A 15716-nucleotide genomic window follows, 5' to 3' on the forward strand; every position below is an offset into this window, starting at 1 on the left:
AAAACAAATTATTCCAAAACAAATACATATTAACAAAGAGGGTTTAAGATTAAGTCACTTTTTAAAATAAGGTGGCCAAAACTTTGTGAAATATTTGGAATCAAGCCTTTCTATTAGATCAATTCACAATGCTAAAATAAATTTCCTCTAAGAAGTTTCTTTTTAAAATAACTGCACATCATACATCCTCTAATTTATTTTTAACTAATGTTAAGAGCTGTACCTAATGTTTTTACAGTTCTAGCTGCCAATATGCCTAGATCCATCTCTTATTCAGTGTTTTGTAGTATGTAATTATTGAATTGAGGACAAATTCTATTCTCCCTATTGCTGTAGCATTTGCTACAGTGAATTGCAAAATGTGTTTATCTGATAATGCTCCAACTCTATCGAAGTCATACTTGTTTCTACTATTTTTCCACATTAATGGCCTGGTGCTGACCACTCCAGGCGTCCAAAGAACTTCAGTTTTCCTTCAGAGTCAATATATGCACTTTTGATATGACAATTAATACTACTTTTTAGGATGAAGCTATAAATAACATTAACAATTATACTACAAAGGTATTTTTGTTCATTCAACTGGCCAAATGGTTCTCTCACACAGAATCTTGGCTTTCCATTATTCCACATTAGGGCTAGAATGTGACTTCAGACCTAAACAAGCAGTGGTATATTAAACTACCCTATCAGAGGATTGAACAAGGATTAAATAAAATCTGAGTAAAGACCTGGGGAGTTATTTGGCCCAATGCGTAGTGCATCCCAAGCATAAACAATTCTTTAGTATTCCCTAAATGAAAAATCAAAAGCTTCATACGATCAAAAGCTACATTTTAAAATGCAAACACTATTGGCTTCAAATGATATTTAATGTTCAAAATAACCCCTAGCTTTTCCAGAACACTTGTTACAAATACCATATTTCTGGAGATGAACTAATACAGAGAGACAAAACAAACAATTTTCAGCAGAGTTCATCTTAAGTGACACTATTAAAAAGCTATTTGTTGAAAAAGCCTTTACATTTTGCAGAACTGCAATTATTTTCACTTAAAGTGTCAGTATTCATTGAAAGTGTCTCTCATTCCAGAAACAATTATTGTCAAGGAAAACTATTGCAATCAATAACTTCACTCCTTCTGATTATAAATGATAGCCATATAAGGTAAATTTTACATCAAATATTTCCAAGAAAGATCAGTGTCTTAATTTTTCTTTTCACATAGCACAGCACATCTGAAAGTAAGAAGATTTACAACTATTCAGTGAATTTTGTATGACTATTAACTATTACACCTTTTTTTTCCCAAAAGTACAGAGGATAGGACTCGTACATCTGTAAGCCACAGATGGGATAGATGCATTTAACAGATGTAGTCATAAAAGGAATTATATACTTCATTATTTTATGCCTTACATCTGTTAAGCTGCCATCATTGAAACCAGTGAGGGCACCCACCCAGGCAATGAATTAAGTGCAGATAAGTTAAACTATACAAAATGGTATGTTCTATTAACAGAGTTCCTACTTGCAAATGAATAAAGCTTTACAAAACACTACAAAATTACATTTGGTTGCCTGTGTAGGACCTGTTTGGCGATTACTAATACTTCATGACAATGAAGTCATAGGACCAGAAAACACCGACAGCTTATTCCAAATATAGGAGACATGACATTCCACTGATATCAGTCATTGTCTTCCAATGCCTAACAGTCTGTTTTTAAAATGCCTATTAAAAACCTCTAATTACATAAACATTGTCATGCTTCTCTTACTAATTTACAAACGGAACATTGACTTACAACACAGTCTATTTATATTTGAATTTATGAGTAGGTCATCCAGGAATAAGTAAACGGGAAAAACAGTCTGTCCCAACGAGTCATAAAATAATTAACACAATTTGTTTTCTGAAGGAGTTTTAGGTCAGATAGAAATGCTTGTCCCTTGTTTTGTATAGGTATGCAAAGAATAATCTTTCACTTCCCAATTCCTTCCTTCTGATTTAAAACAAACATATTGTAGCTGAATTGGAATTTTGTTGGTTTGTGTTCTGTAATACATCATACCCAAACGTTTAAATTCTCCGAGTTTTTCCAATAAAATTATGAATGCAACTAATATGTTATATATCACTTCTTACATGCAAAGATCCAAACATGGAATAATCAGGTGCTTAAATTGCTTATCTCAACAGGTTCCCCCAAAAAAGATTTTAAACCACACATATTAAATAATTCCTCCATCATTTCTTAGAGACATGAATAAATATGAGGTAAATAAGGGTGAATATATGAGCAACTTTTACCATACCTTGCAGAATGATAAATTAGAAACGAAATACCGTGGGTAAATTTTTAGCTGTGGCAATAAATGGCATCCCATTTGTGTGCATGCAGAATTTTATGAATGAAAACGTGAGCTCATCCTTTGTGAGTACAAATACATATAAAAACTGTAACATTTATATGTCTGCTTTAAATGATCTACCATATGAAAATGCAAGTGTTAATATTTGCAACAGTATAACCCATTAATCTCAATGTGTTTCTGGGTACAGATGCTAACACTTGTTCTCACCATTGTTAGATTTTTTTTTTAACTGGCACGTACAAAGTTGAAGGGGTTAGGAAGTGTTCCTACATTTATTGAAATTACTGGCAAAACATCCAGAGACTTTAGTGCTGCAAGGTCACACCCTTACTCTTTTAGTGTTAAAAACTTAAACTTTTAGTACTGGAGTTTCCAAGTTCAGTCGCCGGTGATGTCTTTTGATGGAGGTCATTACATTTGCTCAGGCAAAACATAAATGAAGGTTGAAAATATCTCCCTTTCCATTCCCTTGGGACCATCTTATTTAACACAAGACTAAAGACAGAACATTCCAAACACAATTAGATTTATAAATCTATAATCTATAGTTTAAACATTTTTCTTTATTTATTAAAAGAAAATTATTTACTTTGGGAATAAAGATGATTTCCTCATTTTTTTACCAAAGTCAACTTTATAATGAACTAATATTTTTTGTCTACATTACCCATTTGAAGAACAGAACATTATCAAAGGTCCATTACATAATGGATTATATCTTATCAACTGTCTTCCATTAATCAGATATTAAAGACTAGTGTATCAGTCAGCATTATATAGTACACCAGATCTCCACTGATCTTTGTAGATGAAATTCTGCAAATGTAGTAAACACTTAGGGGTTGTTATAGGATAATGGAACAGCCATCCGTTCTAAGGATTCTGTCTTGACCTCCTGCAGAATATATTGACCGGATTTGGACTAGCCCAGCTGAAAGCTCAGCAATAGACAAGGATAAAAACTTTGACTGGACAAAAAGAGGCTCTCTCCTTCCAGAGAGAAGGCAGGTGTTGGGGAGCTGTTCAGACTGATATAGGCTCCGGTTGGGGTGTCTGAAGAAGCTAGACCTGCATATGCCAACATCACAGGACGACAGGGATTTAGGTAAATTAGACATGCGTGCAGACTGTTTGTTTCTTAAAAATCTTTTTTCTATAAATGCTTTGTTCCCAGCATTAAAAATGAACAATTTTGTCTGATCATTGTAGACACCATTTTTTTCTGATTTATTTTTATTTTGTCTGATCATTGTAGACACCACTTTTTCCCCAGGCTTCCAAAGCGAAGAACTGCAGGTGCTCAATTTAGTCCGATCTGCTAGATAAGCAGGGCTGATGCACAGGGTAATGTATAGCCTGGTGCCCAATCAAGACACCCAAGAAGTAGTAAAGGTATGGAGCCTGACGCTTGAGGAGGGTGAACTCAGAAAGACCAGACTGGGGGGGACAGAGGTTGAGCTGGCCCGGCAACTGTGACATACTGGTGGCAGCATCTGTGGGATATAGACAATGGTGAATTTTCAATAAGTGACTACAGTAGGAAAAGCAAATATTGTAGAGGGGAAAAGCAAGAGAAAAAATGTCTTGTGTTCTTTTTAGGAAGAGAGTAGGAAAAGACAGACAGGAAAAATAAGTTATGAAGAGCTCAAGAAGGATCAGCTAGTTGAGTTGTGCAAAGAAAAAAGAAGATAAACTCTAAAGACCTTAACAGCTAGCCCTGAAACCATGACAATGTCTCTGAAACTATAGAGTAAAAATGACTATAACCTGCCCTGTTACCTTTTACTAATATCATACAACTAAAAGCAGTGACAAACTTGTAATTTTTTTTCCAAAGACAGCATTACTAAAGGCCACTGTATATTTCTGTTGTTCATTTCTAAAGCTGTAAACTAAAACTAAAATGTAATTATTCATGTATTGACAGAGTCAAAAAGAGATTTTTTATGTATATATTCCAGACCATACTGGTCTTGAGAGAGTAAAAGCTGCTGCTATTGACTGAACTGTGACTACCGCTCCGACAAGCATTACTGATGCGACACTTGGCATCTTATCTCTGCCATGCTCAGACCCTGGAATGAAGCAACATGATAAAATATGCACTGAAGATTCAATTACTGATATACATCATCTACTTAATTCAAGCAGAAATTTAATTGGTCAGAAACGCAACACTTCTGGGGAAGAGAAAACTGTTTACAGGTTTTTACCTAAAATATTGTTTTTCAACTGAAATTCCCATTTAATTATTTTGCCAAATTTTTAAACCATAAATAAGAATATTTGGAGCATTACTGAGAAAGGATTGTCAAGGAGTTGGTTACAGGTCCCCAACCCTGGTTCAGGCATATGTTAGTACAGCATAGCAGCTGCTTTAATTGTTGTCAGCTGTCAATAGTTCTCAAAGTAAAGTACAGCAGATGAACACAGTTGGAGCACACAGTGTACACTGGTCACTTCTACATTCTGTCCCTAATACACCCACCACACCAAAGACCAGGGGAAGAGGATGCAGGAACAGGATATGCTGACTCTGTGTTCACAGGGGATTTCTCCCATGCTGGGGAAATCTTCTGGGGGAGAGTTGTGAGCAGTCTGTTCCCTTTGCTCTGCTTGAGTGGTGCAAAAGGAGCAGAATGGGCCAGAGAATGTGGCCTATTATCGTTACTTGCATTCTTGGGCACATTCATTACCAACATTTAGTTCTGCTGTATTTATAATTTATTACATAATTTTGGTTATAAGAATGAAATAATGAGAAACTTTTACAGTACAGACTGAGGCAGGCCCACAGACGGGGGGAAAGGGGGCAATTGCCCAGGGGCTCGATGATTTAAAAGGGCCCAGGCGGATGGGAGGATAGATATGTATCCTCCTTTTCCCCAAGGCCCCCGCTGCTCGTGCTCTCCACCCCGCCCAGGAGCCAAGCTTACTTATTATGCACCATTCAGGTTGCCGGGTGGCTGAGGAGATGGTATCTGCTACTCAGCTTCCCGGGTTCATCATTAATTGCCCGGGCAGTCCAAGTGACCTGAGAAGCTGAGTAACAGATACCGCCAACTCAGCTGCTCAGGAACCTGCCCGGCACATAATGAATAAGTAAAAACATCCAGTGGAAGCCCACTCGGACCTCGTCCCTCTAAAAAGAGATGGCTCATTGACTGTTCTGCCCTCGGGCCCAGAATTGCTGTTGGTTGGCCTGGATTGAGGTAAACAATAGCTTGATTAAAATAAGAACTTTTCATAGATTTCATAGATTTTAGAAGAGACCTTTGTGATCATTTAGTCTGACCTCCTGTGTAGCACACACCATAGAACTCCTTCCAACCCCGCAAATTCATATAGCATATCTTTAGAAAACCATGTAATATCTGGGTTTAAAAATTGCCAGTGGTAGAAAATCCCCCATGACCATTGCTGAATTGTTCCAAAGGCTAACTGCACTCACTGTTCAAAATGTATGCCTTCTTTCCAGGGTCCTTACCAACTTGCACGTATGCTAACAATGGGAATAGAGTGACAAAAGTGGTTGAGGTAATATCTTTTAATGGACAAATTTCTATTGGTGAAAGAGACAAGCTATTGAGCTACACAGATCTCTTCTTCAGGCCTGGGGAAGATACTCAGAGTGTCACAGCTAAATACACAGTTGAACTAGTTTAGCATAAGTAGTTATCATACTTAGAGGTTTTTAAGGCCCGGCATGAGAAAGCCCTGGCTGAGATGATTTTGTAGGGTTTGGTCCTGCTTTGAGCAGGGGGTTGGACTAGATGACTTCCTGAGGTCCCTTCAAATCCTAATCTTCTATGATTCTATGATATTCTAAGGAACTATTCAAGGTGAAGTGGCCCATTAACACCCCTGCAGTTATAGGACACAAAAAAGAGGGGTTAGTATGTTGTAGAGTTGTTGTAATGAGCCATACAACCACTGTCTTTATTAAGACCATAATTTTGAATTATTAATTTAAGCTTCCAGGCTTGCCTTTTGAAGATGTTGTGCAAGTTTTCTTTGAGGATGAGGACTGAGAGGCCAGATATGGAGTGATCATTTTGTAAAATATGTTTGTCCATGGGTAACTGAAGGCCTGGCTCAGATATCCATTAAAATAACCAAAATGTTCAAGTAATTTCCAGAAACATAAGCAATTTTAATCTCTGCACCAATTCAAAACAATTCACATTATCCACTAAGTGTAAACCTCTATCTGCTCAGTCTCTGAGGCAATGAATAAATAATACTTTTCAACTTTCATTAATTGCATTCTTTCAATGTTGATAAATTAAGAATGAATAAATAAGAAAAACTAAAATAAACATACAGTAAAATTTTAGCAGATGGTCTAATTACTGAGCCCTGGCAGCATATATAATATGATAAGGTTAAACATAACCCAAAGTAAACTGTCTGGAGAGTGCTGATGTGGATATTTAAACTCTACAAAATTATTAGTTCTTTAGGTATCATCTAAAATTGTAATTTAATTTCTTCTTCCTGGATAGAATTGTTACACTCTTCCACAGAGCTACAATGCCTGCTCTGCAGTAGAAAAAGTGGGTATTAACAGGACATGAAGATTAATTCATTTTGATGTCAATTCTCTGTTATCGTTTCCTGAGGAAAAAGCATAACATTATTTTTGACTATCACAGTATAAAAAGACAACTAAGAGGAAAACAAGAGGGAAACGTGTGTATGCACATGCATGTGTTTTTGTGTACAACTTTTTCATCAAAAAGGATGGGTCAGTCCAAATGGTGAGGATTTATTTATTTTTGTCTGGAAATAGGATGTACAATACTATAGACAGACAATAAATTATAACACCCATTATTTGTGAGGAAGAAAGGAAGTTTAGATGAAGAATCTGCAGAAAAAGGAGAAACAATCCAAGTATAGGTTTTAATTAAAAATAACATTCTGCAATATTTGGAGATTGTATGAAAAACAGTTCTACTGCATAGCTATTACTTTAATAAGAGATAAGTGTATGCTGCTTCTTATATGATTTGTAATTGGGATTGCAGTCCTGTTGGTAGAATTCAAAACATTTTTCTCCTTTGACAATAGCCTAATTATATATGAAAATAGGAGGATAATCTACCACTCATGATTCCACAAGAATCCTGTATAATCCAAACAAACATGAAATACAGTTTCATATTAGAAGACATATATAGATTCTGTATAAGTAGTGGCTTCTGATTGTAGTATCTGAAGGAGAAGTCTGAGTAGGACATAGGTACTAAATGTTAAAAAGGATGTTTCCATATACTACCAAGGATGTTAAAATAGTAAAGAGAAGTAATTGTTCTTGACATTTTCAAATGATCTGGCAAAAAATAATGGGCTAACCGTCCTGCTGGCATAATTGCATTGCCTTCAGTTGATTTATGACAGAAGATAATTTGGCCCAATGAATTATGATGAAGCAGAAACTATTTAGATTCAGTGCTAGGAAAAATTTTATAATGCTAAAATCAACTAGAGAATGGAACATAGTTTCAAGAGAATTAGTAGAATAAAATCATTTGAACTCCTCTCAGTAAGATTTGATAAACACCTTCTATATATATTTCTATACATGATGAGATGTACTAGATAATCTAGTGAATGCCTATCCCTTCCAGTCCCAAACAATTCAATAATTCCATAATTCTACTTGAATATTCAGAAAACACAGAAAGCTGGAAGGCAATCTAGGTCCATCCACTAAAGAGATGCATCATGCTTAAATAGGTTTTGACTGAGGGATCTTTTTCTAGCTCACAGTGCGTGCGTTAAAACTGATTTGCACATGGTCATTTTACACACACATACATGCAAATACTGTGAAAATCATCATCACGAGTGAAAGACAGCAGCTATTGGTTTAATAAGCTGTTTTACAGTGCATAACAACATGTTGCAGTTTAGTCCAGAGTATGAAAAAGCCAGATTTCATAATATAAACATTGTATAAGGAAAAAAATTAAAGCATTGAGTCAAAGTCAATAATAGAGAGAAAGAGAAATGAAAAGGCATATGAAAGGAAGAAAAGATATGTTTTAAAATGGATTTGAAAAGAAGAAATGGGAAGTCAATGAGGCAAAGACATACAGTATAAGAAGCTGTTTTGGATACAAAGCATAAAGACTCTCACACCAATAGCATGTGAATTAGCAGATTAATCTGTTTCTAGACAAGGTACTCAGGTGATTGGTATGGTATAAAATCTTAGATTAGAAGAAATGGACAGACACATAAATTGAATATAGTAGCAGAGGGAATAGGGACAGAAAAAAAAATCTATGAAGCAGACTACAGGGAATCCAAGGACAGTTTTGAATTTTTAAACTGAGTCCTGATATGAATCTCAAACTAGAAGTACTGTATGATCATAGAGTTGATAAGGCTATGCTTCTTTATCAAACTGAAGATGTAGGAAAGCCATTTTTTCCATTTACTGGACTTTGATTTATCTATCTTCAGCTTTCAGCCACTGGATCTTTTCCCTTTGATAAATGAATAGCTCGCTATGATCAGAAATCTTCTTCCCATATAAGTATTTATATACCATGATCAAGTCACCTCTTAACCTTCTTTTTGATAAAATAAAGAGATTAAGACTCCCAAATATTTCACTGTAGGACAGGTTTTCCAGAACGCAGATTATTCTTATAGTTCTTTACTGAATCCTTTCCAATTTTTCAAACGCCTTTTTGAATGATAGACAACAAAACTGGATATAGTATTCTAGTAAGGGTCTCACTTATGTTGTATTAAATGTGACATCACATCACTACTCCTACTCGATATTCTCTGGTTTATACATCCAAGAATTGCATTAGCTCTTTTAGCCACATCATCTCATAGGAGTTCATGTTCGTTTCACGATGACCCAAGTCCCTTTCTGAGTCACTGCTATCCTAATACAGTCCCCATCCTATAAATGTAACGTACACTATTGATTTTGCTGTTTCTAGGTGTATTATAGAGGGAGCAATAACACCACTATAGTTAAGGTAAAGACTAGCTTACTGTTTAACAACCACGTTTTCTAAGTGCTCTAAAATCTACTTGCTTATTTGTATAATCTAGAAAACTCCTGTGCCTTGTGAGAATCTAGGGTACAGGAGTGGTCATAACCCAAAGCTCTTCTTCAGCTTGTCTCTCTCACCAGCAGAAGCTGGTCCAATAAAAGATGTTACCTCATCTAACTTTTCTCTCTAATAACTTGGTACCAACATGGTTACAACACTACTGCATACAACAGTGAAAGATCCAGAGAAAGTTATTTGCACATATTTAGCAGGACTGGGATCTGGTGCAAGCCAAATTGTTTGCAGGCCGCCTGACATCAGAATAAATGGGTGGGTCAAGGTAATGTTCTGTGGCTACTGAATCTGAACACCATCCAGGTACTGAGAATTCAAGTCCTGTCCTTGGCAGCTTTCATGGAATGTATGTTGAGCACATTAGTTACTCACTGCCTGCGTTCTGCAGTCCTTATGGATGTTTGCCCTGAGAATAAAGCATCCGGATTAAAGAGATGGTATTTCAAAGTGCTCTAAAATCCACATCCGTACTCAGATTCTAGGTTAGAAGTATTGTCAAGTAAAATAGCATTAATTAAATAGAGCGAAGATGAGAAACTCTAGAAAGCAGCAGTACAAAGGAGGTATAATCATACTGCATGCTTCTCACCTGTTTTATGAACAATGGCTGGAAAGAGTGGAACCTGCCAGAGATCCCATAAGTTTGACAGGCGAGTTCTGGTATGTTTAATATGAGTATAGAGTCTGGTTTTGTTTTCTGTTTTCTCTGTATGCTTTTATCCTTAACTAAATGTATTTATTCTGTTTTAGAAGAGCTGTTTGCTCACTGGTAAAAACAATGTTATTGTTCTTGGAAAGAAACCAAGGAGCAGGATTTGATCACAGTGAGTGACAAGGGACTGCACCCTAAAATGCTCCTGTCTGAAACTTAGAGAGACATGGGTCTCTGCCCAGAGAGAGATGATGGCTATAGGCCTGAGACCTGAAGGCATTCCTTGAGCAGACCACGAAGGGGGGTCAGCGGTGGTGATTCCCTGAAACTGTGACAAGAAGCACTGTTACATTATACAAATATTTATTATGCAAAGCTATTGCACAACACAAAGTATGCTTACAGTCTATCCGGAACATGGGTGCTAAAGGAATTCAAAGTGTAAATGTATGTTAAATAAGTATGTATTTTGAAGAGCCTAATAGCATCTTATTTCCCATAAAATGTCACATTTAAATCCAAAAACAAAATATGATCATACTTTGTAAAGGAGGAATAGTTATGCAAAATGTCAACTCACCAGAAAATAATGAACTGTGACTTAATATAAAACATAAATAAAGATTAGAAATTTATACAAGGACATGTGTCTAAATTACATAGCTAATCTGACAAGCACAAATTTAATATCATCTAAAACACTTTATCTTGCAAATCATCAGTCTGTAGATTACAGTCTTTCAATCAGTTACAATAAAATTGTAATTACTGATCGTAGAAAGTAGGAAAATAATCATATCTGACAGGTATTTCATATGGACTTGAGGCACAAAATGAATTCAGATCGAACCAATTATTTCTTCTTGAATTTGTTTTAACTGCATTTTCTGCAGACAAGGATCAGAAATGGGATTAATACAAGCAGACAAAGTGAAATCAGTATTGCTGTGGCTAGGAGTTGAATATAAGTATTTTGATCTTTTATAACTCAGCAAAAAGATAGTTGTTTAATTTCTATAATAAATTGGTATAAAATATACTTATTTTGACATAGATTGCCTAGCAAAAATGTATTTGCATACACAAACTGTACCCCCAATGAAAAGCAAAATGCTGGTAGTTTTCAATGCATAGAACGTGAGAAGTGTTCTGCAATCACACACACACACAAAGAGGAGCAATGTTATTTACCCTTTCCCCAAAAAGACTGCATTTGATTATCTTAATGATTATAAACCTTCACATGATGACTACGATATTTAAAGTTCATACTGTTTGAGGAGTTATTTATTTATTTTATCTCCAATGAAAATATCCTGCTGGAAAAGGTAATATATTTTACAAAATCTTTTAAGCCTTTATCTCCTTAGACATACTTGATAGCAGAAAAACTGCTGGTTTTACCAAAGCAATACTCTGCTTAATCCATTGGTTGGTTCTCTGACCTAATAAAATGATGATCATTTATGATTTTTCTATAAGTATATAACTCACTCAGCTAAACTCAAAATCTTCTCATATCACATTTCCTGCTGTTTGGAAAAGGTCAGTTTGTTAGAAAAGGTGAAACATATAATGAATTTTAAATAAAAATTATGTCATTTAAAACACTATATGTAAAATTTTGGACTAACATTGGTGAGTTGCTAAGGAAAGGACAAAGCATGTTCTTAAATATGAAGAGAGTAATTTCCCAAATTTTACTGTTATAAATGTAAAGATGCTATAAAACCTTTAGGGTTATGGAATAAAAATTCTGTATTTGCAATAGTGCTTGTTCTTGATTACCCTACATTAGCATATTTATGAGGTTACTCACAGAGCCTCAGGTTTTAACCCACAAATAAAAGGTTTATATCAGCAGGGATAATGGATTACATAGAAGTCTGTAGCCTATGATATCCCCAAAGGTATCTGTCTTTCATAAGATTTATGTTTCTAATGCTACTTTATATAAATTACATTTTGTGATCTTTTGCATGGTGCTGATTTTCCTGTATAATTTGTAAAAAAGACAAAAGGAAGCGCCCCCATTCAGCACAGAGACTCACTAAATGCAGTTTCCACCACCCCCACCCAGCTGTTGATAACACCGTGAAAGACAGATGTGTCTGTTTCCTTGACACAGCCAAGCCACTACAATAAGATTAGAAGGCATGGTAGGCATATTTGACCCAAGTAAACATTTTGAAAAGCAGAGGAGATTTTGTACTCCTCCTGCAAGTACAAATACAATGGGATTATATTTGTTCATTCCCCAGTCAGTCACTCTCATACAATGGAAAGGAAAAAGAATGCAACAAAAGGATAACTTTTGCTCAAGATGTGAAATCCTGGATCGCATTGACTTCAGTGGGGCCAGGTTTCACTCATAGTCTTTAGACAGTATGCCAAAAAGTTAAAATGCTTAGTTCTCCCACTCATGAAAAGTCAAGGCTCTGGTAACCCATAAGGTGTAAGAGAAGAGAGAAGCTGCAGCAGAAATAACTTTTGAAGATGAGTATCTGGATGAAATTTTTTCACCCATTGTGCAATGACGGTGAAGAAAGAAAGACGGACATGCATAGGTCAAAGAACAGAAGACAGCCTTGGGCTGCATCATCATTTTAGGTGTCACTGAAGATCCATTTCTTTAGGTGAGAATTAAGATGATCAAGGTCCAAGAAAATGTGTGGATGTAAGTGAGAATGATTCAGTATGTGTGTACCTATAAGGTTGAAGCCAAAAAAGGTACACCCATCCAACTTAAGGAGATACTAGAAAAGGTATGATTGATTGTGTCTTCACTATAGTATATACAACTATCCCACTCGAGTAAATGGATATTTGTCGCATTTAAAAGATGGTGTAATGATTATCTATACAATGACAAACTTTCAAATGGCACTGCTGCTGTAAAATAACAAATCAGTCTAAAGTGGAAATCTGAGTTACTTCAAATAAAGCACAGGTGTTTGCTGGACCCTAAAAATATCACACTGTTACAAAATTCTATAAAGTGTAAGGGGAAAAAAGGACACTGAATTCATTTGGAACCAATTTAATGTTCTCCCTCATAGAGGTGATCAAAATCCAGAATATTACATCTGAGAGTTTGTGTGAGATAAAATGAAAATCATGAGGATTAACTGAACATACTATGATCCAATATTGTTAAGTTAATTTTATTCTTATTTTCATCTATTTTATCATTCATTTGAAGCTGGTAGTATATGTCAGAACTATAAAAATTATTATTAAAAAAAAACCTATGAAGGCAGTTAATGGGTTAGGTTACACTACTGATAAATAGGTTTTGTACTGACAGGCTAAATTGATTGGTATGATGTTGAGTCTAGGAAAATATTTGAAAATATGTAGAGAATTTCATAATCCTCAGAGATCAGAATCCAGAAACCACTGATATCATATCTTTGACTAAACAAGCCTTAACATGTAATAACTGGTTGGAGTAAGGATTTAAGGCACAGGGTCACAACACAGTTATCAGTTTTACAATTGTTGCACTTTAGTATGTGGATGGGACTTTCACTTTCTTTTCATAACCAGGTTGAACCCTTGGATGTGGTTAAACCCATTAGCCTGATTATGAAACATGTTTAAGAACCCATCTACACTGCAAAAAGAACCCTTTCTAATTAGGTCAATAGGCAACAGTGTGGTTGATAGGTCCCCTGATGTGACTGCATTTGTAAAGAAATGGGCGTATGCCCTGATGTTATATAAAAATGAGATATTCAGTCAGGCAATCATATATTGTTTTAAATCCAGGTTAACAATATCTTTGAGAAAGATACGGAAATTCCTTGCATGCACCAACATTACAGCAGAAAAATAACAGATTTACTGTGGAAGGAAAAATGTAGGAATTCACGGCTGAGCACATCAATTCTATTCTCCCTACAAACACTGCTGAAGAGTTCACTGGACATTGCCTTAAATCATTACAAAATTACTTTAAATCTGCCTCCATCCAAGTATTTTCTGTATCACAGATTATTTCAATGGACACGGTTATTACCCTGTATCTTGATGAACTACATTCATCAATAAAAACACTGAAACATCATTGTTTTAGGAATTAACACCTAAATCTTCAAACATATCAATGTCCTTTCTTATATTAGGGGATTTTTATTAATTAAATTTAAAAAAATGCTTTCCAGGAGCTCTAGCTGTTTAACTACATGTGTGTAATTGAGAAATTAATTAACTACTCAATGCAGCAGCACTTCAACAAAATCAAAAACCATGGAAAATAAACTTACTTCTTTAGGGCTCCTTTAACTTTGGATAAGCAGAATAAAGTGCTTTAAACTCTTCCAAAAATATCCAGACATAGCTGCTTGTTCTTTCTTGAGTTTGAATATGTAATGCCAAATGAGGCAGAAGGGACAAATTCTGCTCTTGCAGATACCAGTTCACTTATCTAGGTTCTTTTTACTTCAATGGCAGTTGAGTGGCACTTCTGAGTGCGGAATTTGGTCATAAAATAAACATAATTTCTTCTGGACAAAGAAGTGATATAAACAAGAGCAGAGATTCTGGGTTGGAGCCTGTTCCTTGGCTCTTGGAGGTCTCTGGAGTACTGTGTTAAATTTATATGGGAATGCAGTTATCAGATGTTTCAAGAATTACATATGAAAGGATAAATAAGGTGTAGGTTGGATATTTCCATTTTCTGTGCTTCATCACTGGAGTAATTTCCACATCTGAATGGGGACCATGTATCAGAAAAGGAAATGCACTGATACTCTAGCAATTACTTAAGCAAACATTTTTATTTTTTATTATTTGTAGAAGTGCTGGAATTTTTTTTTGTTAAAACATGATTTTGACAAAAAATGGCTTTTGACCATAACTAAAAATTGTCACAGAAAACATCACTATTTTTGACAAAAAATGGTTTTGATAAAAACAAACATTTTCATGGGAAATATTGGAAAAAGTGAATTTTTTTCAAAAGTTCCTACCAAAAAAACCCCCAAACCCATACCCTTCCCCCAGACCAAACCACTGGCATTTTTCGATCAACTTCAATCATTTGGACTGTGGTAGCACCCAGAAGGCCTCAGCTAGAGTTGCCCCCTCACTGTGTTAGGCAGTGAAAAGCGTATACTAATAGACATTCCGTGCTCTAAAAAGCTTAGGCTCTTTGAACAACCACCTTGCATAGACTTTTAGCTCCAAGTGGAGGTAGCAGATGGGAAACTAAGGAATTTAAATCAGAATCTTGACTCCCAGCAGAATGGACAGGACATCTACCTCGCCAACAAGCTAAAATAATGGATAACTTCACAAGTTTTCATGAAAGACTTCTAGTATTTCTCCTAGACCAGGAGAGCTTGCAGAAACAATCTTAAACAGACCTCTGAGTAATTTCATTGACTACACTCAAATTAAACCTTTCCTCAAAGGTTACTAGAGAGACAAGATGGGTGAGGTAATATCTTTTGTTAAACCAACTGCTGTTGGTGAGAGAATTTTGCAAGATTATGTCATGATGTCAAACTTTTTTTGGACTTTGTGCTCAGGTGAAGGTTTATTCATGTTTTTCATTGAAAAATTGACACGTGTACTAAAT

At 35.5% G+C, this 15716-nt stretch overlaps 1 protein-coding gene across 2 annotated transcripts in view; it reads right to left on the reverse strand.

Moving 5' to 3' along the window:
* The window catches only part of ATRNL1 (attractin like 1), a 944263-nt gene that overhangs the window by 372339 nt on the left and 556208 nt on the right, over positions 1–15716 (reverse strand). The window lies entirely within an intron of this gene.

The sequence above is a fragment of the Emydura macquarii genome, unplaced genomic scaffold (assembly GCF_026122565.2).
Source record: "Emydura macquarii macquarii isolate MOO-44397 ecotype Brisbane River unplaced genomic scaffold, CSIRO-AGI_Emac_v2 contig_3692, whole genome shotgun sequence".
In the NCBI taxonomy this organism is placed as follows: Eukaryota; Metazoa; Chordata; order Testudines; family Chelidae; genus Emydura; species Emydura macquarii.